We start from the raw sequence: 21,619 nt of genomic DNA, 5'->3' as shown, positions 1-21,619 counted from the left end.
TCAACACATGACGATGACCTCACACCGAGTGTTAAGTTTCCTATCCGTCTTCTGTCATGAATACAAATACACTAGTCCTTTACTTACAAACATTCGACTGGCAAACACTCAGTCTTATGAATGGCCTCTAAAGTCCCTGTTTTACATCTGTATCTGCTATGCAAACTAGCTCTGTTGTCTCCAGTAATGCCAAGTGTTTTTTTTTTTTTTTAAATCTGTATGACTGAAGGTGGTATTTGGCTGACCTGTGTTGTCACAGTGGACAGTATACTTGTGCCCAATGTTGTTCCACTATGCAGTCTGTGGACTATTTCAAATGTTTAACAAGAAAATTAATATTAAGAGTAGCAGATTAGAAGCAAAATTGTTGTGATGTAGCAAGGAAGAAGCCACCCGTTGCAATTGAAAAAAAAATAATACGTAATCAACTACTGAGAAAGGAGAAACGCCAACACAGTTCATACATGTTAAGTGGCTGGGATGTGACAGTAAATTGCAATTATGGTGAAATTACTTTACTTTCAAGTTCTGCTGGTAAATGTCATTTGTGACAGGTTGAATTTTAGATTTTGCACAGTGAACTTAGTCCTATAGAGTATACGGAAGAGAGCATGAATTGTATTTCCTTTAAAAAAACATTAAAATATTAGTAATTAAAAAAAATTGCATTATCAATCTACCACATAACTATGCACAGTGCAAGGGTTAATGAATGTTTAAGTCTTGGTTCTGTTTTACATTTATCTGCCATCTCCCCCTCAAAATTGTTCTGCCTCTTCTCTCACTTGGGTCCTAGCTCAGGGAGTAGTAGAACCCCATAAACCCTCTCCAGGTATGCTTCAGATATACATACCTGAAGTAGTATGATGTATGTATGTATATGCTTCCTGCTTATTTGTATTGCTGATATGTTTTAGGGTTTGGCCTCTTCTTATAATAATTCAATTTTTTTCTCTCTTGTTCTTGTGGGCAGTTTTTCATCTTGATACATGAAAGACTCCAGGATGAGGTTTACAAATTGACTGGTCCAAAAGTACAGCACTCTGTTCTTACATTGTAGATTTCTTTCCCAGTCTGTCGATTTCAAATTAAAGCCGCCAATCGTCAACAATTGTGATTTATCATTGTCTGCTTTTACAATAAACTCTCATGATCATTGTATGACCCTCTTTTGTCATCTAGTTCTTTTGTCTGTGTTACTTGCTGGTTGTCTGTAGGTAATGACCGATTATCAGTTTATTCTTCTAATTGCAGATTTCCAGGCACCATTGTTAACCTCACGAGGGTTGTCGAATATTAATTCTCGTCTTTCATGGTTTCTACGCCAGGATAGAAACTCCTCCACGTTTTCAAATTTTTCTGTCATATCTCCAAATTGCATAGCCCTCAGGAATTTTATAAACCTTATTTAAAATTGTATCTTCCAGTTTTGTCTGCTGGTGTGACAGTAACTGGCATCTTAAGCTATATTATATCATTTAACTCCAATATGTTTTACCTTACCCCTTCTATGTTAGTATACATTGTTTTTCAGTAAAAATTTTCCTCCTCCTTTATCCTTCACTCCCCTTGATTTTATTGGTTTGCTTTAACCACCTGTGCTGCACTGAGTTTATTGTGAAATTCCCCCGGTGCGCATGAAATAAAGTGTTCCCCAAAAATCTTTTTTCTTCGTAAAATGATAAAATCCCTTCCTTGAACATGTCTATGTAAAAATAAATACCAAATTCCACTTACTTTGGCTGTGGGGACGTGGACAAGGTGCGCTGTGATGTCATCAGGGCCTGGTCGCCCGTGCATGAATCGCCCAGACACAGTCGCGCGGGCCATTCAAGCACCGGGTGTTGCCACAATTAGATTTTCAATTATTTGTTTTATGTATTTCCAATGAGGTTTTATTGGTTGTTTTTTATCGTATATGATGTATATTTGTGTTCCTTTACAATATGTATATAGTAGAATGTTGATAATGTTCCCTGGAACTGTGATACATGCGTCAGTAATGTGTCCACAATAAATGTTCATTTTCTGGGCGAGTCCCAGAGGCTCCCCAGCAACCTTCCTCCGGTCGGCGTTTTTTTTCATGTATTTTGATATCCAGCCTCGGAACTGCAGATTGAGTTGCCGGTGCAGGGGTCTGGGGCTCACCCTTACCCCTCCTGGAGAGGGAGCTGCGCAGACATGCGGCACGGCTCATGTGATGTCATGCTTGTTTGCTCATTTTCAATTGGGGAATTCTGTCCACTCGTTTGTCTTTTTGTTGTTTTTAACCAGAATAGGGGTTTGTTTTGTGGTGCTTAGCCTTTCTGGGTGCCTGTGCTGGTCAATGGCAGATATAGAATGCTCTAAAATCACATGTGCATTCTGTGGGCCATTGCTTCCCCCATGCCTCTCTGAGGGGTCCAGGTTCTGGCTCGTGGTCCCCAGTAGGCCTAGAATTCCACCCACCTCGACTGATGCCAAAGTTAGGGATATCCATATATCAGCCTAGATAGCTCCAGGAAGCCTCTTAGAATCGCACAGAAAATGGCGTTTCATTACATTCAACGCTGGTTGAATGTAATGCCCTTTTCTGCTGTTCTATCCATCCTAGATGGTATCTACTTTTCCAAACATCCAAAAATTATTCTAGACTTGCTACTACTATCTACAGTGTTCTGTACTAATTTACTGCTGGTAACCAGTTCTTTTCTAATTGCCTGTTTAATGTCAGTTCCTGATTGTTCATTTCAGTTTCTATTTCCTCATTTACACTTCTCCAATCCTCTAAAAACTTCTTCCATTTGAGTTACCCCATGAATGTTCTCTTATAAAATCCTTGCCTAACTCCTTGTTTTGGCTAGCCTGTATAGTTTCTCTTAATTCTTATCTACATATCTTGTTTACTACTTCAAATTTGTCCCCTTCAATTTCCATGCCTTATTTTCTTTCACTAGTTCATTTATTTGTCCTTCCTGTCTCCTTACCTTATCTGATAAGCAGGCAACTTCTTACTCTTTCTGCAAAATGTGCCCGGGTGTTGTGGGAGGTCTGGACGTATATATCCTGGGTGGGGTGCATACATGTGCTGTGCATACCTTTGTACAGCACATGCATGTACACTTTGCAGACAAGTGTTGTGTGAAGTGTGTGCACACTACTGTATATGTAAGGTGTAAATGTTCTATGTAATATTGAGCCACCAGAGCAGTTTTAGCCATCATTTGACAAAGCAAGAAATGACATCTTGAATGAAATGAATTATAGTAAATTAATATAATAAGTTTGGTACAGTATTATTAAGGTAGCATTATTCTTTTTTTTTAACGATAATATTGTAATATATTTAAATTTTGAGCTAATGTCTTGTAGTCTGAGCATGACAAGTAGGTTTTCAAAGATTATTTCATATACATTTGATTTTCACACATTTTACTGAGTAAAACTTGTGCTTTCATTATCCTCAATGATTTTCTTGTTACAGTCAAGAGGCACATGGGCCAATAGTGGAGTTAACATTAGTCTGGACAACTTAACCCTCGGTGCCATGAAAAAAGCCCCGGCACCATCTATGAATCAGCTCCAGACAGTTGGTCCCACGATACAGCCAATGCCCACTCAAACCCATCCAGGTGAGTCATAATTTTTCATACGCTTGAAACTTTGTCCGGAATGCTTTCAAACATGTTGTGGACTGATATTTGGGGTGAGGGGTTTTGGAGGTGTAACAAGGTCCTGGTGGCTCATTACCTGGTCATTGTGTCTGGTCCCCAATAGGCTTGTTGCCCTGGGTCGGATTTCCTGTCCTGCAATCACATCTTTGTTTCATTTTTGCTCTCCTCCTCCTCTGTCCTCTGGTAAATCTTGTGGTTTAAACAAGAAAAAAAAAAAAAAACAGGGTTCAGTGTAAGGAAATGGCTCCTTTTGGTAAAACCTTCGTGGTTCTCTGTTCCTTTCTCTCCTACCAGGTGCATCAGTTCATGGTTTTTCAGCTCTGGACTGAAGTTATGATGATGTGGAAGTTGGGAGCTCTCAGTAGTGTTGCCACCTGTTGGTAGTCAGCCATATCTCTACTGTTCAGCCATAGGTTCAAGCTCGACAAGCCACAATGTAGGACTGAGAACAGGAGATACTTATTCACCCACAGGGTTATTAACCCATAGAACTGCCTACCCCTGCAGCTGCAACTGAAGAAACTGCATGCAGCCAGGACCCTGTTCGACCACCAAAAACCCCGTGCTCGAATGTCATCCCAGGACATGGTACCAAAGACGGCAGCAAGAACAGCAAACTTACGAACGTCTAGGGTACGGGGATAAATTCGCAGGCCGGCTAGACTTAATAACCCTGCGAATGACCTGTTCAAAATATACCTGGAAAAGATAAAGGCAAATAGGGGGGGGGGACCTTCAGCAAGCCGCCGTCTTCCTGTTTATGTCGAGGCCACTAGGGTTAGTGGCCCTCGGGTAAATCGGGTAACCTTTAAAGGGGTTTGTTCTAGTTGAGTGAATAAATTCTTTTCTTTCTGTAAATGTTACAATCTCTGCATTGTCGCTTACTTTGTAGGTGTTTTCTTGGTATGGGGTGATTATAACAAATTCCTGGTCCCCTTTGCCTCTGTGAAAGAGAGAGGGGCCAGGTTGTCTCTGCTTCCCAGTAGGCTATTTAGGACTTTTAAGGCTGATGTCTCAATTGTATGGAGCTATCTTGGTGCAGCCCATTCCGTGGATTTTCCACAACATAAAAATACAAAGTGCTAACCTAACCAGAAACGTACAAATACAAAGTGCTAACCTAACCAGAAACGTACAAACTCGAGCAACCCACCTAACAATGCATGGAAAACATGGATATTTGCAAGCCACTACTTTTCATAGTATTGTACTGTAAATTGCATGTTGGGGACCATATCATTCAAAACGAGATATAAAAGTTGAGAGAATGGATTGCTCAGTGGCTTCAGGGAACCACTGAGGCCCTACTAGGAAGTGGTCTTGTATTACATTCAGTGCTGTTTTCTTTCCAGTGTAATGATGCATTAGGGTGTCAGTGATGGTACTGTATTTATATCACAGAACATGTAGAACTGCTGCATGCAGATATATTCATGTCACTAATATTCAATATGCACTATAATATATTATTAGAGCAATGAAACGTACTATTTTTGTATACATGCACGTTATATATAACTTCATGTTTCTGCACAATTACAAATCGTTAAGCAGTTCTGAAGAATGTGATAATCCCTGAACCCGTTGCCCAAGCACACCCAAATCCCACACACTCAGCTAAGCAGTTCTGAAGAATGTGTTAATCTCTGAACCCGTTGCCCAAGCACACCCAAATCCCACACACTCGGCACCTAGAAGGCAAAACTGTGTTAGTTTTTGTCTGTTCTTGCAGACAATGCACTCATGTTGGGACTTGGTATGAGCTCCAACAGGTGGTAAAGAGACAGGGTAGTATACCAGCATGGCACTTTGTAGGGCAAGATGATGATAAAGCAAGGTGCTGTCTGTACTACTGTCTTCAGAGCCAAGTACATAGTCAATGTCATTCAGAATCATATGAGTTATTTACAAGCTTGTATTTGTCCAGGTTTTTATTAATTTGTTACTGTAAATGAAAGTATCAACTATGTTACATGACCAGGTTGGGAACCTGAACCACATTCGCCACCCATTGGTCCTCTTGATATTACAAGCCAAGGCGATGCACTTACAATTTATTCCAATATGGCATTTATTTACTGGAGGCCTTAGGAAGCAGATGTGAGCCACATGTACTCATCGGAGTTTCAAATAATGATGTGGTACCTAAATGCAACCCTGGGCGTGATACACACCACCAGTCAAACATCTCTGGTTGCGATGCACAGTTGAAGAGTGAAGCCCAGGTTATCAAATATCCCCCCCCCCCCCCCCCCATCATAATCAAGGTTATAAGTGATGATATCATCTTGTCCTTTTCTCTTTTAATGTTAAAAGTTATAGCTCATGTTCTGTCCTTGTAGCTCATCTCTTATCTTATACATATTTTTTTAGGCATGGTGATGGGGGGAAGGATGCCTGCAGCATCCCCAGCTATGAATGGGAGTGCAATGACTTCACCTGTGATGGCAGGCATTATCCCGAGTACAGTGTTGCCAGGTACCCGAGTGCCCTTGTGTGTGCCTGGGACTGTTCCAGCCAACATCACTCCCATGATGGGGATGGTGACGCACCAGCCTCCAGGTCCCATGTCTATGCCCAGTAATATGGGATTGTAACATTTACTTCAGAAATAAAGGCAAGAGATTTTAATAGTTTTCTCTTTAATAACTGATGCAAAATTTGTAAAGTACTGTACTGTAGTGAAATAAGTGAAAATATAAGATATAGTAGAAAATTTTTATTAAAAAAAAAATATAAATCAAAAGTTCTTTAAAAGAGGATACATGTGACTAAAATAATTGACCAATAGACCATGAGTTGTAGAATTACATTTTTAAACTTTCCAGTTTTTTTCAAAATGTATATGAATTTAGTATTACTTTCAGTAATATTTTTTTAATTGTTTAGCATTATTTTGTGACCATAAATTGTTCCTACATGTGGTTAAGTTCTCTGAAAAATTTCATGGTTTTCATCGTTTTTAAATATCTCAAAATATACATTTTTAATTTGTATTCCTTCAAAATGTAAATAAAGATCTGACTTTTCAAATGCTTTTGGTAAATGAATTGATAGTGTATTTGCTGGCAATGTAAGCCTTTGTATGAAAAGAAATTATATTTGATAGCCTTGGCAACCACTCTGCAGAAAGTGAACTACTCTTGTCTTTATAAGACACGTTTTTCCAGTTCCATTGAAGTAATTTTTCGGCAGTTAGTGTGCGCAGACATTTGCATCTAGATGGAGTAGTATTACATTCTCTACACAACTGAGACTTTGTTGAATTACTTTGTTGATAATTTGTATGTAATCTCTATATTGTTATTGTGTTTAAGAGTTTCTTGTATTATACAGATTTTTACTCTTCTATACATAGTTTACTCAACAGAAATATGGTTCAGAAGCCACTAATTTTATTAAAGAGTTACTAAAATGTTTCTCTAAAAAAGGAGTTTGATAATGAATGAGGAGAGCATGATACAAGCCATGATAGTACTCTCAAAAGTTTACCACACATTCCTTTTCATATTTGTCATCTGAATTTATTGCTTGTATCTAGTTTTCAACAAAACTTCAGATTAACACTACAAAGGTCTGTAGCCATACAGTGGCCAGACATTGTTTGCAATTGTCCTTTTCTTGCTGCTTTTTTATGTGAACTTCCATATAGACAAGTGATTGTGGTATAAAGTGTAGATAGTGAGGTGTATTTCTTATTTATGTTGACAAAATTTGTGATGCAGTGTTAAAATGTTATGATTTGCACCAATATGTAGGCGTTGTAATGTGATCTTGGTATCCATCATGGGTGCAGGTTTCACAAACGCCTCATTGCCCAAGCATCGGTTCCGAGTCTCTTGCTTGTGCCCGTATCATTATGCACTATTTATGACTTGTCCTTGGTATTTTTGTCATTGTGTATTAATTTAGTATTTATGAATATTACCCCCTAGAAAAAATATTATATTCTTATAGAAAACTTTCAAGTTTTTTTGTTTATCACTTTTGTGTAGCTTTGGCTAAGAATGTCATATTTTGGAGAGTTTTGAAAGATGTGCCGAGAAAAAGATGGGTGTAATGCAAGATGAGGGCAGTTTGTGGTAGCCTACAGATGGTGTCACGAGAGATTATTGACACGAGAGTCCATTGTGTTACTTTGCTTTCTTCCATTTGTCACAACACATTCTCAAGGCGAGATGGTCAGACCTACATATTTCAGTTATGGAGATTTTTCTTGAGTGGAAATATTTCCAACCATTTTTACATGTATACAGTATAGCATTGTTACCTACTGCTAAACTAGTGTATTTATCCTTGCTAAAAGTAATTGATATAATATTTAGTCCATGAGATCACAAATGTAATTTTTATAAATGTACAGTATTTTTTCTAATTAATTTAACAGTGCAATAATATTATTGTATAACACAGGTTGTTTACATGTCATACTTCATTATTAAGAGGGTAGTTAATTCATCATAAAGTGAGCCGACAGGCGCCGAGTCTCCTCGGCCTGTCATTAGTCTTCATTGTAGATGCACACTGGAGAAATGTTTATATGCTCTTGGTTTGCTTATGCTTCTTTATGCTCATCTTATTCTCACTTTTCCCTTGTTCTTCAAGCTCCTCTTTTTTTTCATTCTCCATTTTCCTTGTTACTTATTTTTTTCTCTTTTGGTTTTCTTTTGCTAACCATGAATATTACACTACCATCTTATAATAGCACCAAGAACACGATTGTGAATACGTGGAAACTAAATTATCCACATCCAGGAATTGGAGTGTAATAACCCCTCCCCCCCTTTTCTCCATCCATCAGTTGTGGTGGTGACCCCCCCAACCCCCCACCCCCACCCCCCACTCCCACCCCACCCCACCCCCACCCATCCTTAACCCTCCTCATCCAGTTGAGTTAATTGAAAAAAATAAAAGAAAAAATGCCAATTTGTATGCTAATATGAAAATAATACAGACGTGAAATACAAAATGAGTTGCATAACATTTGATCATAAAACAGGGTTGGATGTAAAGGGTGAACATAGGGAGTTATGTGGTGTGTTAAATGTTTACACTTATTGTCAATTAAAGCTTTAATATGATGATGGAAAAGAATTTGTTGCCATACATGGTCATGGGAAAAGTATTTAAGAGATGTAAAGTATTGTGCTAAAAGAAGTTAAATTTTATGTAACTGGCAATTTCAGTATTGTAAATTACCTGAAGCATACCTGAAGTTCCTTCAACACACACACACTTGTTAGTGCCACAGTCTGTTCCAGGTTTAATGACTTGAACAATGAAGAAATATCTGGGATTGCATCTGGCAGTTTTCTTCTCTTAACCATATTGTTACGTAGGTATTTTTGATACATGCAATAATTTGATTTAATTTCTAGTATACTATAGAGGCAATGTGAGTGGTGGCTGCCTATGAAGAGTACCAAACATTGCATCTAATAATGTAATTACATTAATTTCAATGTAACACCTTAATATCATGTTATGGGTCATGCTAGAACTTAGAAAATGTACATGTGGACAGTGTACTTTACTCTTTTGTAAGGGGGCATTTTACTTGACCTTTTATATTAAGGAAGGAGAGCATGTCAGACCTTTACCTTAAGTCAGCTTGCCCTGGAGCAAACTTTGTGTTTCAGTGACTAATTACCACATGCTGAATTTATTTGCTTGTCTACTCTCCTCTTATCATTCCGAGGTCACATTGCTGATTTTGTTTGAAGCTTTTAGAGAGAATATCATATTACTGTAATTTTTTATTTATCCAGCAATTGTCTTGTAAATTTCAGGGAATTGTTTGGGCTTCAATGCTGATAATTTTGAGATGAGGTATTGCTGCTTCTGAGGGAGAAAGGGTTCACCATGTATAATAAGTACCATTGCTTTAGAATGTTGCCAGATGGAGAATTGTCTTCCCGTTGTAGGTTAGTAGATGTAACTTAATATCTCAGGCTAAAGAATGGGATCATTGTAGTGTATATGGGAAATGGGTAAGTATTTGGAGCTGTTAAATTACATAGTGTTGTGAACAGTGTTACAAGCTTGCCACTATAGTTCTATTTATAGTGTTACTGAGTTTTGAAATCAAGGAATGACCTTAGAGTCATTTGTTTGTGACAATCATGTTTTGTTTACAGATTGTTTCATGAAGCCTTTATCTAATGAAAGCTTGGTTAGTGATGTCATGTTTTTTACAAGTTTAAGTATTTTTTACTCTGTACAGAGGTGAATGGGAAGCAGCTGTGCTCATCATAGGGGTGTAAGTGATAGCATAGCAGGTTATGTACTCTCTCTCTCCTTTACATAATGGAAAATGCAATGTCCATTATTGTCTGTAAAGCTGTCTTAATGCTGCAAAGTTCTTAAGATTTAATTTACATTCAGTTTGAATGTTCTGTGATTGTGAATGTAGTAAATCATTTAACAAGGAAAAAAGCATGAATTAGAGTAGAAGAGCAAGACAGTGTAAACTGAGAATTGCAATGATGGAGTTATGATACAGAAACGAGATTAAGAGAAATTTGCTATAGCTGTTGACTACGTTATAAGGGGTAAGAATATGAATGGTGCTTTTCCCCTAATCAGTTTTTTTTATGCAGATGTAAGAAGTTTTTCCTATGCAGTATATACTGATACTTGGGCAGATTACTATTTACTGCCAGAGTGCAGTATATAGTGATTGTGATGAATGTAACGATTCTAAGATTACAGAAAACTAGGAGAGAGTGGTGGGTGGGAAAGTAAAGATGTAAACTACTCATTTAAAGAAAAGCATAAATGTGGCTTGGTAGGACGTGCAGTACAGAATTTCTATATGAAAGGAAGCAGGAAAAGTGTTGGTGAAAGCGGGTATCACAGTAACAGCACAAAAGACATTAACACACACAAGTTAAGAGACTGTTTACAGTGATAAGAATGAACAAGTTAAGACATTGTACATGTTTTTTATATGTTTGTATTAATGGAGTGTTTTATTGACCCCTTAATTAGCTGTCATTCTTTGTATGTAGAAGTAATTGGCTACTTTAATAAGAGCAGAAATGATCTTGTGAATGATAAATAATAGTTAACTTTTCAGGTTTTTCACAAGGAGCATAAAAGTACTAAATGCAAATGACTTTTTTCACAATTCATTACAAAAAGATTATGCAGATGAATGAATGAATGGACAATAAATACTTATCAAGATAGTTATTTCCAAATTATAAAGTTTTAATAGTTAAGACAATACTTAGCTGAAATGATATATAATTATTTACAAATTAAATTTTGATGTTTAGACAACTATTATACAGTACATCCATTGTGGGTAAATTTGATGGCAAGAATAATATTTTTCTTTCGTTGCCTAAAATTAAATAGCTTAGAGATTACAATACATGTTAGAGTAAACTGTGGTGTTTTAGGGTGCCTACAGCATACTGTAGTATGGAACATAATATAATTTTTGATGGTATAACAGTGCCTTCATGTCATACCATGATTTAGAAGGTTAGGGAAATTATTGTACATGACATACTGTACAAGGCCAATTCTGGAGTACAGAATCGTACTTCTCGATTCTTCGAGCATGAATTATAGTAGAAGGGCAAGACAGTGTAAACTGAGAATTGCAATGATGGAGTTATGATACAGAAACGAAGAAATGAAGAGAAATTTGCTATAGCTGTTGGCTACGTTATAAGGGGTAAGAATATGAATGGGGCTTCTAAATCGTACTTCTAGAAGTACTTCTGGAGTACTTCACTTTATTTCATGCATAGAGCATTATTCTATTTAGGGCCCAAATCATTTTTAACGAGTAAATTTTATAGCAGAGTGTGGATCCTCTACAAGTGGTAGTATGTCAGCTTTTACTTTTGAGCAGTTAATATTAGAAAACAGTCAAGAGTTCTTGTAGGGTTGAGCACTAATTCCTCAGCCTCTCTTGCCACCTGTCAGTCGTCTAATGCAGCAACTCCTGGTTCTCCTGTTTTTTGTCATACAGTATATACTTGTGAAGCTGCTTATTGTATTCGACTCTATCTCCCCACTGGTCCATTCCATTTGTTTACTGTCGTGCTCAAAAAAAATTATTTTTAACATTCCTGTGACTCTTCTATATCTCAATTTTCCATTTGTATCCACTTGTTCTACAATACCTTATACTTAATATGTCCTCTTTATCAATCTTGTAAAGTTTCCTGATAATCAGTCATTCTCACGATTCTGTGATTCTCTTAGTGTGGTGAGACTTAGCTGCCGTAAAATATCCTCATAGTTTAATCCTTGCAGTTTTAGTACTGTACAAGCCTTGTTGCATACTTTGAAATTTTTCTAGTTTAGTTTTATGTTTTTTTTTAGTGGCAATTTCAGACTAGGGCAGCTTACTCCAGAATTGGCCTTGTATGTCATGTACAATAGTTTCCCTAGGCTTCTAAATGCTATTCTTATGTTTACCAGTTTTTCATCTGCTGCTACTGATAGCTTGTTTAAGTAAGCTTTCTAGCTAAGCTAGGCACGTCATTAAATTCCAGGTCAGTCTCTCATGTTTCTCCCTTTCATTTCATACTCTTCCATGGATCTTATGCTTTTTCCTCAGTTCTCATTGCTTTGCATTTCTCTGGATTGAAATCTAGTAGCCATTTCTTCAACAATCCCTGAAGCTTATTAAAGTGGTCCTGCATCATTTTACAATACTAGTGTGTCAACTCACTCTCTCTCTCATTAATTTTCCATCATTCAAAGATGGATATTAATTTATTAACTTTCTCATACCCCATCCAAGTACGGTGGTACCTTCATTTATGATTGTAGTCCGTTCCCAGAGACGGATCGTCAACCAAAAATTTGTCAATTAAAACAAATTTTTCCATAAGAAATAATGTAAATTGAATTAATCCATTCCACACCCTCAAAAATATTAACTTGAAAATACATTTTATACCGAATAACACTCATTTTGTACTAGCTACAATACAGTATGCATATCTTACCTTGAATGAGGACTCTTGTTGGCGTATGGAAGACGGTGAGGAGAGGTGATAGTGTTTGGAAGGGAAGTCCCTTTCCATTATAACAGCAGTGATGACACTTCTGGGGTACTCTCTTTCCTACGTTTTGCAGGCATACCACTAGGATCTGGTTGTGACTTACTTGCTTGTCTTACTAAGAATCTGTCTATAGACACTTGTTTTTCCCTATGTTTTAACACTTATCTGTTGGGAGACATCACACTGTCTCACTATGAATGATTTCTTGTTTTTTTCTCTATCGTCATCCTCGCAACTATTTTCTTAGGTTGAACTTTACCACTGACATTCTTGGGACCCATGGTATGATATATAATAAGAACTTTTATGTTAAGAAAGCAAAAAAAGCAGGCAAACAATGAAATTCTTCACAAAAAATTCAAGAGAGGCCATGGTCGTTACTATGTGGGATAGACTTGTAAACAAACTGAGAGTGCCTTGCTCCCCGCCCCCCCAGCACCACATTTGGCGGGACCAAAGAGCCAAAGCTCAACCCCCGCAAGCACAAATAGGTGAGTACATGCTGGTTCAACCCATATGCGTACGAACAGACGTCTTCTTCCAAGTAAACCATCGTACACCAATTCAAGTTTTACAATGAATTTGACGTTGTACACCAAAAAATTCATACTCTAGGGCAGTTGTCAACTGAGGTTCCACTGTATTTAATGGAAATTTTGAAATTAACCAAAGTGGTGTGGGCTCTTGCTGTGCAAATGATGTGGACCTTTGGTGAGAAATTACTAGGCAGGAAAACTCTGGTCTGTTGAGCACATTAAATGTGTGAGAAGAGGGAAATTGAGATGAAGCCTAGAAAAAAAAGGGGCTTTTCATTGCACTTAACACTCTAATTTTTTTTTTGTTCGTTTTGATGCCTCCCCAACCCCATGAAGGTTGGGAAAGAAAGTAAGGCTATTGTATGCATAAATCTATTTTTTTTTTTTCAGATTTATTTAGTATCTTTTCACATAATATACAGTATATAGTTGAGTGTGGCCTGCTTTACACTAACATTCCACTCCCTTATGTGGCTTTTGTCGTAATCAAATTCCATTTATTGCATGTTGCTCCAAGCACTTATTTTTTATAGGTTATTTTGAAGGGCATGAGAGTCGTCTAAGTCTCTTATTCTTCATAGTAGTGTCTGCAAGCATGGTCATATAATTTTATCTAGCAACAAACCTTGTGAGAATTTGTCACGATTTCAGTCGAATTCATTGATAAACATCCATCTTGTATTTGGTATATATTCATGTAATTACACAAGTATGGTTACAGGATGAGAGCTATGCTCATGGTGTCCTGTCTTCCAGGTACATTTTGTCATATGGCTCCTTTGAAACTTCTGATGGTTTTGGCCTCCACTGCCACCTCACTAACTTGTTTCAACTGTCTACCACTCTGCTTGCAAGAATGAACTTTCCAATTTTTTGGGGCGCATTGTTTCCTTAACTTCAATCCATGGCCTCTTGTTCTTGAAATTCCAGATTTTAAGAATTTTTTCAATTTTGTTGATTCCTGTTACTATTTTGCATGTAGTGATATTTCCTCATGTTTCTTCTATCTTTTAGCTTTGGCATATTTAACACCTCTAACCTCTGATTGTATAGCTCTAGTTTTTCAGTTCCAGAGGCCATTTATTTGAACGTCTTTGCACCTCTTCCTGTATGTCGATGTGCTTTTAGAGATGAGCACCATACAACCACAACATATTCCAGTTTTGGTCTGAAAAAAGTATGTTCCAATTTCCAGAACCTCCTCTTACATGGGACTACATTAAAGATGAGTTATCAGTCGGTCCAACTATCTCTCTCCTGTTAAATCTGTGACTCGCAGGAACTAAGTTTGTTTGTTTCACAGGATCTTACTGTTTGAAAACCATAGTCTGTTATTACACAATTCCTATCCAGGTGTTTTACCCACTTGGTTTTAACTAATTTTTCTACTGTTTTGACTACCACACTAGTCAACAATACTGGCCTACAAATGAGAGGGTGTTCTCTGCTACTGTTTTTGTAGATTGGCACTGGGTTTTTTCCATATATCTGCTAAGATTCCTATACATAATGATGCCTGAAAAATACCGATTTATTTCAATGTCACTGATTTCTTTTTCCAGTTATATTATGAAATAATGTGTAATTTGAAAAATTTCTATAAGAAGAAATGTACAATGTTGATACACATACATTCCTACCACTAATATGCACACAATATTATTATTCTTTGGACAGTAAAACAGTTTTGCTACTAATCACATATTATATACTGTGTATAACTACATGATTATGCACCATTGCAAACCACTAAAAGAGTATTGACTAGTGTGATGATCTCGTAACCACTGACCCAAGCACAGCAATCACACATGCTTGTCAGTTGATGATGCCACCTGACAAAAAATGCAGTGCCGTCTGATGAACAGCACTATGAACATCGTTAACACAGCTATTATCAGAATCCTGGTCAACTAAGTTCTGAATATGAATAATTTTTCAAATGGTAATTTTCTAAAGAACATGACGGTCCCATTGTATGAAGCATGCATACTAACTGGAGTCAGGTGCTGTGGCTGTGTGCCTTGCACTCTGAACATCACCTGTATCAGATTTAGCGATATCTGAACATTGTATGTAGTCCTTATCATTGTCAGGGTCTTTTATGTCACCATCATTAATAAATGCAGTTTCTTAATGATGATAAATAAGTGGTGTGGGCATAAGGTGCAAGACGGTGCTTTGAGCTGCTGTTGCATGCGCTGCTCATGGGCACTGTCTTAGTACCGAGACTTGGGATGGGTGCATACAATTTTGTCAAAGGTGGCATCTATTCACTGGAGGCTTTAGGAAGTGGATGCGAGCGCTGTGTGCCCACAGGAATTTTAAATCTTTAGTAGTACAGTATATTAATACATCAGCCCATGCTCCTGTTTTGTTGTACTTGTTGTAACGATGAGGACCGTAGTATACATACCGACGTACAATGAAATAAGAATGTATAAATCTGAACTATTGAGTTGGACAAATGGGAAAACTTTTTTACATGTTTCTTTGACAAACTAAACCTAACCTCCCTAGGCCTAATACAGAATATCTGAGGCCTAATATAGTACAGGGGTACCTCAGTTTACGCATTTAATCCATTCCTGGAGATGATTCATAACCCGAAAATTAGTAAACCAAAGCGAATTTCCCAATAAGAAATAATAGGAAATGAATTAATCTGTTTCTGACTCTCCCAAAAAATTAACTTCAAAGTAAATTTTATATCTAATTCACCCAAATCTTCATTACAAAAGTATGTACAAGTTAATACTTGCCTCTACTGATAACTCCAGTTGCCGTATGAAAGACGGTGAGAAGAGGTGTTACTGTTTGGAAGGGGAGTCCCCTTCCATTATAACATCAGGCAGTGAGGACTTCTCTGGGGTGCACACTCTGGCACAGTTTTGTCTGCATACCATTAGGTCCTGCTTCTGGCTCACTGCTTGATTTTCTCACTAGAAATCGTTCCATTGAAGATTGTTTTTTCCCTTTGCAGCACTTGCCTGTAGTGAGGCATCACATTGTCATTGAAAAGGTTAATGCAATGGCCTCCTACAGCTTTCTCTGGGTGAGTCGTTTCAACAAAAGTTTGCATTTCTTCCCACAGTCTACACCACTTCCTAATTGTTGAAGAAGGGACATTCTTTACTGCCTCCTCCTTCCCTGAAGACATTTCCTCAGCTGCCTCTTGTTGCTGCTCCTTAAGAATGGCTTGGAGTTCTTCACTGCGTTTCTCCACCAACTTCTCCACATCAGCACCATCTAACTCCATGCCCATTTTCTGACCCATAGTAACAATTTCGTCAACAATAAGCACTTCATTTACAGGCTCAAACCCCCTCAAAGTCTACTTCTGAAACACGTTCAGGCCACAATTTTCTCCAGTCAGAAATCAGGGTTCTTTGAGTCACTTTTTGCCAGGCTTTGTCAATGAGTTTTAAAGCACTACAGATGTTAAAATGGTTTTTCCAGAACCTTGAGGATGAGGTTTGTGTCATCAGTCACTTCAAAACATTTCTGGAAAAGTGCCCTTTCATAAAGTGTCTTAAAATTGGCAATGATTTTCTGATCCATAGGCCGAATTAGAGGAGTGGTGTTAGGAGGAAGGAACTTTGTGACAAAATTAAGCTTGTTCAACAATGTATCTTCCAAGCCTGGAGGATGAGCAGGAGCATTGTCGAGGAGAAGTAGGGCCTTGAGGGGCAAATTTTTCTCCAGCAGATATTTTTGTATAGCAGGGCAAATCACCTCATTCACCCACTCTGTAAAAAATAGCCTAGTCACCCATGCCTTATAGGTCCTTCCATATCACACACATTTGGCTTTTCTGCACATTATATTTTTTGAAAACCCTTGGATTTTCAGGATGATACACAAGCAAGGGTTTAATTTTCAAATCGCCACTCACATTTCTACACAGCTCAAGAGTAAACCTATCTTTCATAGGCTTGTGTCTGGGCAATGACTTCTCCTCCTGGGTAATGTATGTCCTCTTAGGCAATCTTTTCCCAGAATAGTCCTGTCTCGCCACAATTAAACACTTGTTGTGGTAGGTATCCCTCACTACAAAATCTTTAAATTCTTCAATAAATTTTTCAGCCGCTGGTTTATCTGAGCTGGCAGCCTCCCCCCCATGCCTCACAATACTATGAATACTACTTCTTTTTCTAATTTTTTAAACCATTCCCTGCTTGCCTTAAAGTCTTTTGTATCTGCACTTATTCCAGGGGTTTTCTTTACAAGGTCTTTGTCCAATACCCTTGCTCTCTCACAAATGATGGCCTCTGAAATGCTATCACCTGCTGACTCCTTGTTGTGTATCCAAATTAATAAAACTTTTCAACATCCTCAAGTATTTGTGTTCTTTGTTTAGTGATTGTTGATACGCCTTTTGCAACTTTAGCACCCAAAATGTCCTTTTTCGTGTCAAGTACAGTGCCTATCATTGACATGAATTTGTTGTACTTCCTAGCTAGTTCAACAACTCTAGTACCATTTTCATGTTTACGAATGATCTCTTTGTTTTCCTCTATGGTCATTCTTACATGTGTTTTCTTGCCTTGAATCTTACCACTGGCTTTGTTGGGACCCATGGCGAGATATATAATCACAACTTTTATGTTCAAATTGCAAAAAATCTGAAAAAAAGTAAATACTTGCAAAGAATTCAGGTAGGATAGTCATTAGATAGGAGGCACTGGGAAACCGAGGCGTGATCGCCATGTCACCACGAGCTAGGTCAGCCTTACGCATATCAACAACTCGTATCCCTAGGTAAAGTTCGTAACCTGATTCAAATTTTCAGAAGAAATCGTGCTCGTAACCCGAAACGTCCATAAAGAGGGGCAATCATAAACCGAGGTACCACTGTACGTGAGTGTGCTATGCTATTCCTTACTAGTCAGTATACTAATATCTAAAATTTAAGAAAAGTTCTATTTTGAATGAACAATGTTAAAATTGATGAATGTGTGTCTGGGGTCAACCACTGGATAAAATGGACTTGGTCTGAGGATGGGTTGAAGAACGTACGAATTCTGAATATTGATGATCGTCACAGTAGGTACTATCTAAGCAGGAGGATGGATTGAATACATCCATTGATGAGACTCACAGTTGAAGGATTAATGGTGATAATGTCTATGGATGTTATACAGTTACATTTGGGTTAGACTCAAGTTTAGGAAGCAAAGGTGCTGAAAAGATGTCAAAGTTCTCTTACAAATAGTTGTAGAACATTGGAATAATCCGCCATTATCGTTTCAGTTTACATCACTTTTTAGGGGTACGTATCTCGATCGTGTTTAGTGCCATTTTGCTTATTTTCTCAAGGCACTGACATACGCTAGCATTATTCAGATGTTCTTACCTGCTCATTTGTGTGTGTGATCATATTTTACTAGTTCTCAGTTAATGTACTATTGAAACTGCTGGTATCTCGTGAATTTGAGAGGGGTTGTGCAGGTCTACTGTCTATGCTTGTCTGAACTTCAGTTAGGTGGTGAATTGAGTAACATGTATTTGTAACCATTATGGTTTTTATCTGTTCATCATTGTGAGAATAAGATCTAGGATGTTTTCTTTTCTAGTTGGTTTTACTAACTGCTTATTTAAGGCAAATCTTTCAGTGTGTTAACATGTCTGCATTCCAACCCCTGCACCCAGCTAGAAACATTCCTGACTTCTCAGGGTTTCACTTGGTTACTCAAAATGTTCATAATTATTTTACATTTTCGAAGTTATTTGTTGTGTTATAGCTCTAAATATAGTGTCAAAATCTTCGCAAATAAATGTTCTAGAGATGCAAAATAAAAAATAAACAAAAATGGTATATTGATTAATAGATTATGCATGATAATGCTGTAACTATTGCATCAAATGAACAAATCCACAAGGGCCGTGACGAAGATTCTGCAGCAAGCGTCTGGGATGCTCTCGGACGCAAGTTCAAATCCTCGTCACGGCCCTTGTGGATTTGTTCATTTGATGCATCACGCAATTGTGATTTCTGTGTGTATTGCAACATTCCTCATTTATCTTTAATCAAATTAATAAAAAAGGAAAATGTGTACACATAATCAGTCTATTGTATATACTGTAGATGTTAAAATAAGCCTAAATTTTATAGTTTTCCATCACTGCCAGAGATTGTCTTGACTGGTGGTGTGATTGGCTGAGGTGATCTATGTTTGGTCTTGTGGTACTTCAGTTGGTATCCAGAGAAACTCTGAGCACACTGTGCACACACTGTACACCAGTTAATGGACAGTTGAGAGACAGGACAAAAGAGCTGAAGCTCAACCCCCACAAGCACAGCTAGGTGAGTACTGTGCTCATTTACTGTACTTCAAAAGTTTTGTCAGGAAAGTGCATAGAATGGTTAGGGTGATTTTGGAAATTTCCGAGATCAGATGATGCATATTAGCATCATCAGAATATTTATGAAAAATTGCAGATGACTAGAATATGTCATCACAATGTTCATGTTCAAAGGTCATTTGTATGTGACTGTTGATTTAGACTGCTTCCTGGGAGTCTCTCTGACAATGATATTTACAACACGTTTCATTTCAGGTACTGTAGATTAAAGTCACTGAGCAAGATGATGATTTGAGCTAGATTTGTGAGGTTTTCTAATCAGTATTATATTTGCATTAATTGGGCTTTAAACTGCTGATTACTTTAATCTTATGACTTGTATACAAAGACTATAACTAATCTTTGTATTTCAGTTTTGAGTATCAGCGCTTTCACTACATCATTTGTGGTGATTAGCAACTTATGCTGATTTGTAAGTCTTTTGTAGTCTGATCTCACCCTATGTGATTTCTGTCATATCTGAATGATTGTATTCTTGTATCCTTATTTCTATCATAGTCTATTGTACAAGTTTGTTAGGCTGCAAATACTGCATTTGGTTCATTGTTGACGTTGGCAGTCATAAAATATACTTTGTTTACATGGTTTTCATACTGCATATGTTGACAAATATGAATATTGTAATTGTGGTAGGTCTGTTCTTGTGTAAATATCTGTGGTTCTGGTGGGGGTGTCACTCTTTGTGTTGTAGCATTTAACAGAGTTGATGGTAGTCTTGACATTTTTAGCCATTATCTTCTCTTCCTCTGGGTGTAAAAAAAAAAAAAAAAAAAAAAAAAAAAATCTGCCTGGTATGTTGGGTTGTAGTCAGTCGGACACTGTTATAGCATTTCCTCTCACTTAGTGAGCTGTTACACAAGTCAGGGTGAGAAAATTACTGCCATGCCTAATATTGGTAGGTTTTGAGTTCATGTTTTGCTTGTTTCTGTTGGTGTTTCTTTGCTATAATCTTTTTTTGGGTTTGTACCATTACTGTTTACTGTGGTTGGCATTGCAACTGATTTCTTGGCATTGCAACTGCTGCTCAGATTCCTTTTTTCTTTTAATTGTAATTGTGTCTGAATCTGTGCTGATGTAATGTTTATCTTTATTCTGTATAATTACAATTTCATTTTGCTGTTCATCTGGGTGTTCACATCCCTGGATGTGGCTCAAACAAAAATTGGCAGTCTCTCTGCTTGTCTCTGTCCCTCTCTTTCTCTCTCTTTTTCTTTCTTCCTTTCTCCTCCCATAACCCCCGAACGTGTCTGTAACCATTGTTACTTAACTATTTGCGATAGTAGTCATAGTATTTGGTGGTGGACTTGGATGGTGGTGTGTGTATAGCCACCAGTTATTTGGTCTGACATGGCACCCTCAGGTACCTTAAAGGAAGCTTCAGGCATCTCAGTTCACCAATACTTTTACTTCAACACTTTAAGACATATGTTATATAGCAAACGGTTTGGAATAGTTTGTACATCATAACCGAAACACTTCATCATTTAAGTATGATCCAGATTTGCTGCTATTTGTTGCTCCTGCCATTAGAAACCTGTTTTTTGTAATTATTTTGCATTATTTTTGTACAAAATAGTTTGGATGGATTGATGTAACTTTGAGGGAGGGGAGGGAGCACTGGCTGAGCGAGGCCTGGTTAATGGTGGTGCTGTTAACAGTTCACCAGTAGATAACTCACCAGTTCATACCACTCTTATATGATACAAAGTTGTCATTACTTTAAACTCCTGACATAAAACGTCATTTATTTTTTGTATTTCGATAAAATTGTGTAGATAAACTGGTTATATTAAAGTATGGGAATGTTGGTTGGCAGTAACGGTTATCTCTGCCCATTATCAGCCACATTCCGAGTCACCCTGTAACTATTCCTCACTTCATCAGAATGTATCATGACATTACAGTATATCTTGTTATCTTGTACAACATATCAAGATAAGTATATCTTGTACAGTATACACAACAAATTTATATATATATATATATATATATATATATATATATATATATATATATATATATATATATATAT

This window comes from Procambarus clarkii, chromosome 29 (assembly GCF_040958095.1).
Source record: "Procambarus clarkii isolate CNS0578487 chromosome 29, FALCON_Pclarkii_2.0, whole genome shotgun sequence".
Classification (NCBI taxonomy): Eukaryota; Metazoa; Arthropoda; class Malacostraca; order Decapoda; family Cambaridae; genus Procambarus; species Procambarus clarkii.
Note: the sequence above shows the minus strand (reverse complement) of the source record.